This window comes from Vulpes vulpes, chromosome 12 (assembly GCF_048418805.1).
Source record: "Vulpes vulpes isolate BD-2025 chromosome 12, VulVul3, whole genome shotgun sequence".
Lineage (NCBI taxonomy): Eukaryota > Metazoa > Chordata > Mammalia > Carnivora > Canidae > Vulpes > Vulpes vulpes.
The window spans coordinates 11,014,216-11,023,744 of NC_132791.1; the positions used below are offsets into that span (position 1 = coordinate 11,014,216).

Consider the following 9,529-nt stretch of genomic DNA (forward strand, 5'->3'; position numbering starts at 1 on the left):
TATGTGGCTTCAGCACCTGAGTAAACTCACACTAAGCAAAATATATATAATGGCCATCACTGATGTTCACTTCTTTTGTTTTCTTTCATTTCATTTTCATAGGAAACTGAGTAGATCCTGAATCTGTGTATGGGAGGCAAACCCTTGTATTTTTCAGCCGGATTTGCCAGGATATAAGAGAAGACAATAGGGAAAAAGAAAACACAAAAGCGTAAGTGTTGCATATATCCAGTACAGTAACAAATCGTATGAACTAAAATTTTTGATGGACACACTGCCTTCTAGAAAATCAAACAATGATTGTCTAGGAAGAGCAAAAAAAGCCAGCATGGTTTTTCAGTTCTTTCATTAATTTGGGAAATGTTTGAGTACCTACTCCAAGCAAGGCCCTTTGCCAGACCCTAGGGACATGAAAAGAAACAGGATCTGGGCGCATCTGAGTAGCTCAGTGGTTGAGCATCTGCCTTTGGCTCAGGGTGTGATCCCAGGGGTCCTGGAGGGATTGAGTCCCACATCAGGCTCCCTGTAGGGAGGCTGCTTCTCCCTCTGCCTATGTCTCTGCCTCTCTCAGTGCCTCTCATGAATAAATTAATAATTTTTTTTTAAAAAAGAAGCAGGCTCTGTATAGTTTCTTCTCCTACTCTCAAAGATATCAAGTAGGTCATTGTGAGTGCCTACTGTGTGTCATGTCTATTTTCTGTGGGGACGTCAGTAGTGGCACCCATGTCATCAGGGAGCCACATACCTGAAGACCAATTCCTCAGATGAATCCCTGTACAGGTTAACATAGATGGAGCCTTTCTCTGTTGTAGGGTGTAACTGTTGGTTATAGCTCTGCTGCAAGATCTGATAAATAGATCCGGGAAAAGAAGTCGAGGTGGAGAACCAACGTATGGATGTTGAGACTTAGCTGATGTTTGTAAGGAGTAGAGAGGGAGTACAGAATAATGAGGATTTCTGAAAAGGCCTTGATCCAGAAGTTGTACTCAGCTGCACACAGGTCCCTGAAACACCATCATGATTCGTAAAAATCATGCTAATTAGGAAAATTATGTAAAACTGGCTAGTATCCATCTAGCTATCCATTATATGCCAGGTCCTGTCTGGGTGAGTCCACAAACATGATCTCATTTAATCCCCAGGAGTCTCCCGTAAGGTGTACATCGTTATCACCATGTCCCTGGGAAACTGGGCCCAGGATGTAAATTGGCTGGACTTAAGTCACATGACTACTGCGCGCTGCCTGCACTTCTGGTCTTGCTGCCTGCAGTCTGCCCTCGAACTATTTCTCAGGCTCCCCATCATTTACTGCCTGGCATTGTTAAGACATTGTCTTCTGATAACCTTTCACTGTTTTCTCTGCTTTTATATTTCAACTGACAATGAAGCCAAAGACATTACATATGTTATCTCGTTTAAGCTGCCCCCAAACACTGTGGTATAGGCATCATTCCTATTTTATTCATGTAGATGATGAGTTTCAGAGACTTTTAGTAATTTTCCCAAAGTCCACACGGCTTTTAAAGGGACCATTTAGCTCAGGGAAAGGAGCTTGTGCTTTGAAGTTGGAAAGTTGGCTTCAGACCTCATCTTGGTATCTTACCACCTGTATTAATTATCTATTGCTGCATAACAAATTACTCGCTAACTTAGCAGCTTCAAATAACACACACTTATTAGCTCACAGTTTCTGTGGCTCAGGAATCCTGGCAGGGCTAAGCTGGATCTCCTGGCTTGGAGTGTCCTATAAGACTGCAATCGAGGTGTCGGCCAGGGCCAGTCATCACAGGGTTCAGCTGAGGTGAGATCCATGACCAAGTTCAATCAGAAGATGTTGGCAGGACTTAGTTCCTTATGGGATGTTGGCAAGTGGCTGCCCTCTATTCCTCACCACATGGGTTTCTCCAGAGGGTGGCTGACAACAAAGGCAGCTGGCTCCCGCAAAATGAGCAAGCAAAAGAGAGAGTATAAGCAAGGTGGCAGTCAGTCTTTTCTAGTCTAATCTTGGCAGCCCGTCTCACTTGCTGTGTTCTATCCACTAGTAGCAAGTGACTAGATCTAGCCCACGCCAAAGAGGAGGAGATCACACAAGGATGTGAAGCTGCCCGCCACACTACCTGTCTGAGATGCCTTCATTTATGAGCCTCTTGTTGTCTTCATTTCCCCATGTTTAAAGGAAGAAGAATAGCTACGTTGCTCTGTTGATGTGGGAATTCAAAAAAAAATAGACTATTTTAATATAAGGCCCCTGGCCCATGATAGTTGCTCAGTAAATTATAACTACATTTCTTATTGCTTTGTTGATATTGTAAGTAGGAGAGCCAGAATTCAAACCCAGGTATGGGTAATTCCTACCCATACTGCCTCACATCACTTCCTACACAGCATTGCTTTTGGTCTGAGGTAATCTGAGATAACCCCTCATTTTCTGAGATAATTTGATTAAAATAGTCCAAGAAGAGCCATTTATCCTAGTGTCATATGCAAAGGGAGAGGCAAGGTGGATTTTTTTTTTCAGTCCTTAACAACTATAAAATATGAAGAAGCCTTTGTAGGAGAGGTTTTCTTTGTTCAAGTCTTTAGCTAGTCTCATAAGACATTTTAATGTTAATAGGGCTCCCAAAGGGATAATATAATTGATACAATACTCTTCCAAAGCTGTTCTAAACATCACAGTCACCCGAGTGTAGTAATATATCTTCCCAATGTCAGAAAATGCAGAGTGGTTACTGAACTCCAATTTGCTGGACTCTGGGACAGTTTCTTTGAAGACGGATCTTAATGGGGAGGCTGACTTTGGAGCCATGGGAGCAAGGCTGATGAATGTGCTGGAAGTGCTGCAGTGGCCTCTCAGATGCCTGAATGTCACTGGGGGAAATAAAAATGCTAAGGAGAATTAATGTGATAAGCAAGTGCTGTCAGTGAGCCATCTAGAATCATGGACTTTGGATTTTAGCAAAACCGCATAACACGGTGGAAAGACCATGGGCTTTGGAGTCAGCTAGACAAAGCTGGGTTTGAGTCCAAGTTCGGCCGCTTTCTAGCTGGGTGGGACCTTGTGCAAATAATTTAACTTCTTCTGACTCCCAGCTACTTATCCTGCAAAGTTGGGTAATAACTATATCATAAGGTTGCATGGGTGTCAAAGGTGCTTACTAAGTTTTAGGCCTGACCTCCCCTTAAATGCTTGCTTTTAATCCAGTCATGGTAAATATTTAACAGCAGGCTCTCCAAAGGGTAGGAGGGGAAGCCCCGATTTGTTGAATTTGCCTATTTCTGTGGTGTAAAAACTTCTGCACTCTGGTTTCTAGCTACCAACCTGAACGTGGAGTTGGGAAGGCAACATGCGTCATTCACTCTTGGCAGTTTCTCTTCCCTTCTGTCTCTGTGCAGCTTTCTTTCTTTTATGCTGATTTATGCCTTCTGCCAGGGTTGAGACCATTTTTGCAAAATTAGCTTTCTCCTTCTCCTCCAACTCCCCTGCCCGCCCCATCCCTCCAATTAAAAATTACCAGGCGTGCAAATAAGCTTCCCTTCTCTGTTCACCTGGTCCCCTGCATCATCGGCTGGAGGGTAAGAGGATATCCATATTTATTTCCAGTCGACTGATAAAGTGTAGTCGGAGGGGAGAAGGAGGAGAGCTGAAGCTATAAGCCTGTTTGCCTGTTCTCTATGTTTGCTTAAATCATTGTTCCAAGGGTCACCTTCCCGCATCTGGTTTCGCATCCGATCTTATTTCTGGTCCAGGTACAAAGTGTGCCGTAGCCCAGTACCAGAGCCTGGTGAGTAGAGGAAAACTCAGTTCCTTTGCTAACTTTCTGGCAAAGTTTCTGTGTCAGAACCATGATAATTACTGTAAAAGTGTCTGAATGCAGAGCTTCCTGTTTATCCTGTGTGTTCTTCTTGCCTTTTTCCACTTGGAAATTTCAGGGGCTGCCATGGATCTCTTCCGCTTCTTTACTTTCTCAGACATGGGACTGACAACTGCCTCCTCAACTTCCTCTTAACTTTTTGGTTCCGTTTAGCAGAGGTCCCTATAATAGAGGGATTGTTCCCCAGGATGCACAAAGACAGCCTTTTCCTAGTTTTTAAAAAATGACCTTGTGATAATTTCAGTAAGGATGTAGGAAAAGAGAAGTTATATCCTTTTGTCAACTGACCATCTTGTATGGATATCTTTGGCTAATATTTGCATTTTGAAGAGGGTGCTAAGTGCTGTAAGGAAATAAAGGCAAAGTAGTGTGCATTTCCACCTACCAGTGAAAAACATTTCGGGAAGGCCAGGAAGACCTTTAGGGCTTTTCAGATTCTCTCTATCCCTAAGTTTAGTACCAACAATAAGTAGAGGAACCCATTTAAATATCAGCACTGTCATAGCTAAATTGTTTTATTCTAGTGGGCGCTGAGAAAAAAAAAAAGGAGTCAGCATAATTATTATAATTACTTTAAGAAGCTTTTATAGTTGTCCCACACTATTCCAGTGGAAAACAAGCCTTGTCCTCTTCTTGTATTACAAGCTCTGCAACAAAGGGGAGAGGAAGGCCTCCCATGTGTGGTTGGAATTGGTGTGCAATATAACTCATCCTCCAAGCACCCTTTTGGACCTATAGAACCATCTCCCTATAATAAAGAGGATTTAAGGAGTTTATAGAGCCCAAAATTCCACATGCACAAAATGCTTTGGATGAAAGAGTATTAAACGGAAAATTTTTTTTTTTTTTTACATAAATCACTATGACTGTCCCAGGGTGCTTGGAGAAAAACCAACTCTGCTCCTGGGCACCGCTGACTGGACAGATCAGCTGGAGGAAGCCAGCTACTTCAGAGATGTCTTGGCGGAAACTTTTACCAATAGAGATGTTCCAAGCTGAATGACAGCAAATTGAGCCAATTCAATTTTCTTTGGGGAGAAGAAAGTTAGAAGCGTTAAGTTAATTAGGGAAAGGGTTGTCACTTCGGCTTGGGCTACCGCCCCCAAGAATATTGAGAAAACTTTTCAGTTTCTAAAAACCCCACTGTCTACCCCAAATTCAGAAGTATAAGACCCAGGGTTCTTGTGACTATGGCTCACAACACAGTTTATGTATCTTTTCTTTGCACCATCATTGAGGGGAACATGACTATCAAGTGCAATGTTGTAGTGGCTAAAGAAAGAGAGTTTCACATGCCTTTTAAAAAGCAGAGGGTTGGTCCTGAAAAGAGTGATCTAGTGCTTTATTCTTTCTGGAAAGGACAGCTGAACAAGGGACTCCCCTCCCTTCCTGCCCCCCACATCATTCCTCAAAGAACTCTATGCTCTCTTGTAATGGGAGAAAAATTAGGATCTAATGGTACAAAACCTAGGCAAATACACCCTTTGACTTGTTTTATGGGATTATCCCTCATAGTATCTTGAGAGCTGCCCCAAGTTCAGATGAAGACAGTTTAGAAAGTTGGATGGGTTTTTTGTTGACAGTATTAACTTGGCGCTAGATGCCTTATTACACATCCAAGCATTGGAAGATCATTTTATGACTAACATTTGGGTTAAATCTGTAAACATTGTTTATCTTTGACATTATTTCTTTAAAAAAAAAAAAAGGCAATAGCTGCAACATTTTTCCTCCTGTCATTTTGGCCTGCACAAGAGGAAGGAGGTTTGGTGGATCGGGGGTGAGGAAGGCAATGATGACAAGATGCTGAGATGCTATCTCTCCTTATATCTCCCAGTTTCGCTGGGGAGAATGGGGGGGATGTTGACATGGGACAGAAGGTCTTGCCTCAGGGAGTCCCATGAGTGAAAACTGATGGATGTTCACCACCAAATCTCTTTCTTTAAGGGATGTTATCATGTCACATATCTGAAAATACAGAATGCACCCTGGATAATATTTTCACATATGCTGATAAATGCAGCTGCCAAGAAAAGCATGCTTAAACACACACACACACGCACATATACACACACACACCCCAAAAACCCAAGAGATGTTGAGGGTTATGCATAGAATTTATATTTCCATGGTCTTTCTTGATTCTCTCAGTGATGTTATAAGCTTTGCCTATTCGCCTCACTGCTTATTTCCACCCTAACCTTGCCCAGAAATGGAAGAGTAGAAATAATTAAAGCTTGATTCTTCATTTTCTAATAATGCACATTAATGGAGATAATAAATTGGCCTAGGCTTGAATGAAAAGCACACACACAGCCAAAACCCAAGCAAAATAAAAGACAATTTAAAAAATGCGAAACCAAATCATTTATGATACATCCATAATAAAATATCATACTATTTTGAGTTTTATTTTCTAGTCTTCACTTTATATATTTTACATCAATGCAGTCATTTTAAATTCCACTCTCCAAGTTTCAGTGAGGAAACTGAGCCAATTTGGTAAAGTCATGATTATTGTTTTTTGTCTCCAGAGTAATCAATGGAAAAGGTATTCTATGTTTTAACTAGGAATTTCTCTATTTTTGTGCATCCAGGTTGTTTTCAATTTAGCCAGTCATAGAGTTGCAATTATCCTCTTTATTTCTTAGTCTTTATTTTTCTTTTCATTGAATCACTTTTTAGGAAAAAGATTAAGAATTTCAAATATTGATTGTTAACATTTTTTACCACTTTTGCCAAATTATTTTCCAAAGGTTTTACCAAGGGTGCCATGGGTATTATTCCTTGTATCCTGAATTCCAAATAACAGAGCAGCTTTACATAGGCATTAGGGCTTTTTTTTTTTAAATAAAAAAAGTATTGAATTATAGTTGACACACAATGTTAACAGTAGTTTCAGGAGTACAACATGGTGATTTGATAACTCTGCATTAAGGCATTAGGGCTTCTGTCAAATATTCACAGCAACGTGAACATGTGTGGAATTTCAGGTGGTCAAGTGACAGAAAAAGGAAATAAAGCATCCCTGGTTATTCTGATGCAAAGTCAATGGGTGACTCTTTGAAAAACATTCAATAACCGATTGCTTTTCTCTTTGCATTGTCCCCTATGAGTAAAACATGTAGCCTATCTTTATCAGAGTATAGATTTATATCTTAGTTTTCATGGATTAATCTTGCCTCTGACTTCATTTTATTTTTTATATGCTCTTATTATTCCCTTAATCACAATTTCTTCCTTTATTTACTTTTGTATCCCTCTTTCTCTGATTATTGCTATGAGATTATCTTTTGAACTAGATCAGAATAACTTTAAAAGACGATTCTACTAGGAAAATACTCTGATTAGCATATGTTCATTGAGTCATCGAATAAATAAATGAATACGATACTTGGAAGGATCTTGAATGTTAAAAGCTTTTTTTTTCATATTCGCTTTTTTTTTCAAATAAAGCTAGGCAGTATTAATCCTGGTCCTCTGCTTAAGGTTCTTGCTAATTTAAATTATTATTGTCATGCTCCTCTTACTTTAAAAAGTGATTTCACTTCCATTATCTTATTTGATACAAGAATCCTGTGAGTTAGAAAAGACTGGCATCATTTTCTCCATTTTATAGAAAAGTGAACAGAAACCCAGAGAGGGAAGATAGGGCTCAGGCCTCACTACAGATTATGCCCATCCCAGGGTCTTTACCTGTATTAAACTGTGGCAGGTATTGTTCTCCTTATTTTACCAAAAACAAATAGAATTCTGGGGGAAATAAGTAGCTTGCCTAGAAACAAGGAGATCACCGGGGTCAACTGGATCCCCAGGCACATGCTATACTTTTTACACTACATACCCATTGATCACTCTGGCTACCACTTGGTGACTATGATTACTGTTCTTTTACAAATGAGAGACAAGTTACAAACTATAACTTGCCAAAGTTCATGCACTTCACAAATACAGCAGCCAAAATGTAGATGATGGTCTTTGTCAAATCAATCAATCAATCATCAGTCTATGCTCTGCTTACTACTTGTGTGGAAATATAGAATATAAGCATCTGAAGTTACCTTCGAGGTCATCTGGCATAACCACAATAGCAAACAAAACAGCTGATATCCTGAGTATGTATTATGTGCCAAGCATCATGCAAAACATGCAGCCACTCCCATACCCACAGCTCTGATAAGGAAGGTATTATTATTAACTCTCCTTTCCCTTTTTACAGATCATAAAACTAAGGTCCAGAAATGTTCAATAACTTGCCCATGGCCACAAAGTTAGGGCAGAACAGCTCTCATGCCCTGTATATCAATCACCCCACACAGCTCATAGAACATTCTCTGAGGCCCCATACCTCCAGAGACAAGAGGCCTCCCTATGATGAGGCTTTGCATCCTGTTGGAAAATTCATCTAACATATTCCCTCCTGAGAGTCCACTCATGGGTCTAGGAGTGTGTCTGGCCTGTAATTAGCACAATACAATGTTTGTTAAATAAATGCATCTATTTCTTTTAAAATCTTGCTATGAGATCTATCTGCTGTTCCCCACCAGGGCCTTTCTGAAACCAGGGTGCTGAGATCATGTTTCTGTTACCTCTCCTTCAGAACACATGTCCTTATCTCACTTTTCCCAAACATTTTCTACCTATTAAGTTTTTTAATATCTTCATTTATTCTTCTAGAACCTTGGATAGAGCAAGTACTAGAAGGCCAATGTTATCTTCTATTGTATGACAGAAAACCATCCTAATTCTAAAAAAATATATGTTCTCAGTTAAGTAAGAAATATGTGTACATCTACCATTTTATGATTTCCCATTCCCAGTTTGAACCCCTGGAATAAGGGGCTAAGAAAATATTCACAGTAAAGGAAATCCACTGTTTTCTTGGTAAAATAGGCATAGTGACATTCTGATGTCTTTGTGTTCGTGTTTGTGTGTGTGTGTGTGTGTGTGTGTGATAAATCCCCAAAATTAGCTTGAATCATCTGTCCATTAGAACTTCTTAGTGTATTTACCCACATTAAAATCAAATGCTTTTTATTAGTAAAGATACTATGATATTTGTTGTATTAAAACATTTTCCCATATCTATCAAAGTTGAAGATACGAATAATCATTTCTCCAGAAATCTCTACCCTAAGCAGATATCATAAATGTGTACACATATGTACTAGGAAATTCCAACACAGATATTTATATTAGCATTGATCCAAACAGCCAAAAATTGGAAGCAATGTAAATAGTCGTCAACCAGTAGAATGGATCAAAATGTCACAGAGTAGTTACATGATGGGTATTATATAGCAATAAAAAAGAATCTACAGATACATACAACACCATGGATGAATCTGAAAAACAATGTAGGATAAAAGAAATCGTACTCAAAATACACACAATAAGAAGTCTGTTTATATGAAGTTTTAACGCAGATGAAGAGTATATTGTTTCAGGAGGGATAGAAAAATGGTTAAACAGTGAAGATAAACAAAATTATTACCCTGAGGATTAGGAGGCTGGGGACCATGGCAGATGGGAGGAGTTGGGCATCAGGATTAGGAAGGGCATCTTCTAGGGTGCTGGTGACCATCTCCACACGTGGGTGGTGGTAAATGGGTTTTCAACAACATTTTGTAAACTCAATGTCTATAGGTTTAAGCTCC

The 9,529-nt window shown here is 39.7% G+C and overlaps 1 long non-coding RNA gene across 1 annotated transcript in view; it reads left to right on the forward strand.

Moving 5' to 3' along the window:
- LOC140594552 (uncharacterized) overlaps window positions 1-5,580 on the forward strand; it is a 163,421-nt gene extending 157,841 nt beyond the window's left edge. Inside the window, exon 4 of the long non-coding RNA XR_011995426.1 lies at window positions 103-5,580. This is a non-coding gene — a long non-coding RNA (uncharacterized lncRNA). The remainder of the gene's footprint in view (window positions 1-102) is intronic.
- Window positions 5,581-9,529: the final 3,949 nt, after the last annotated feature.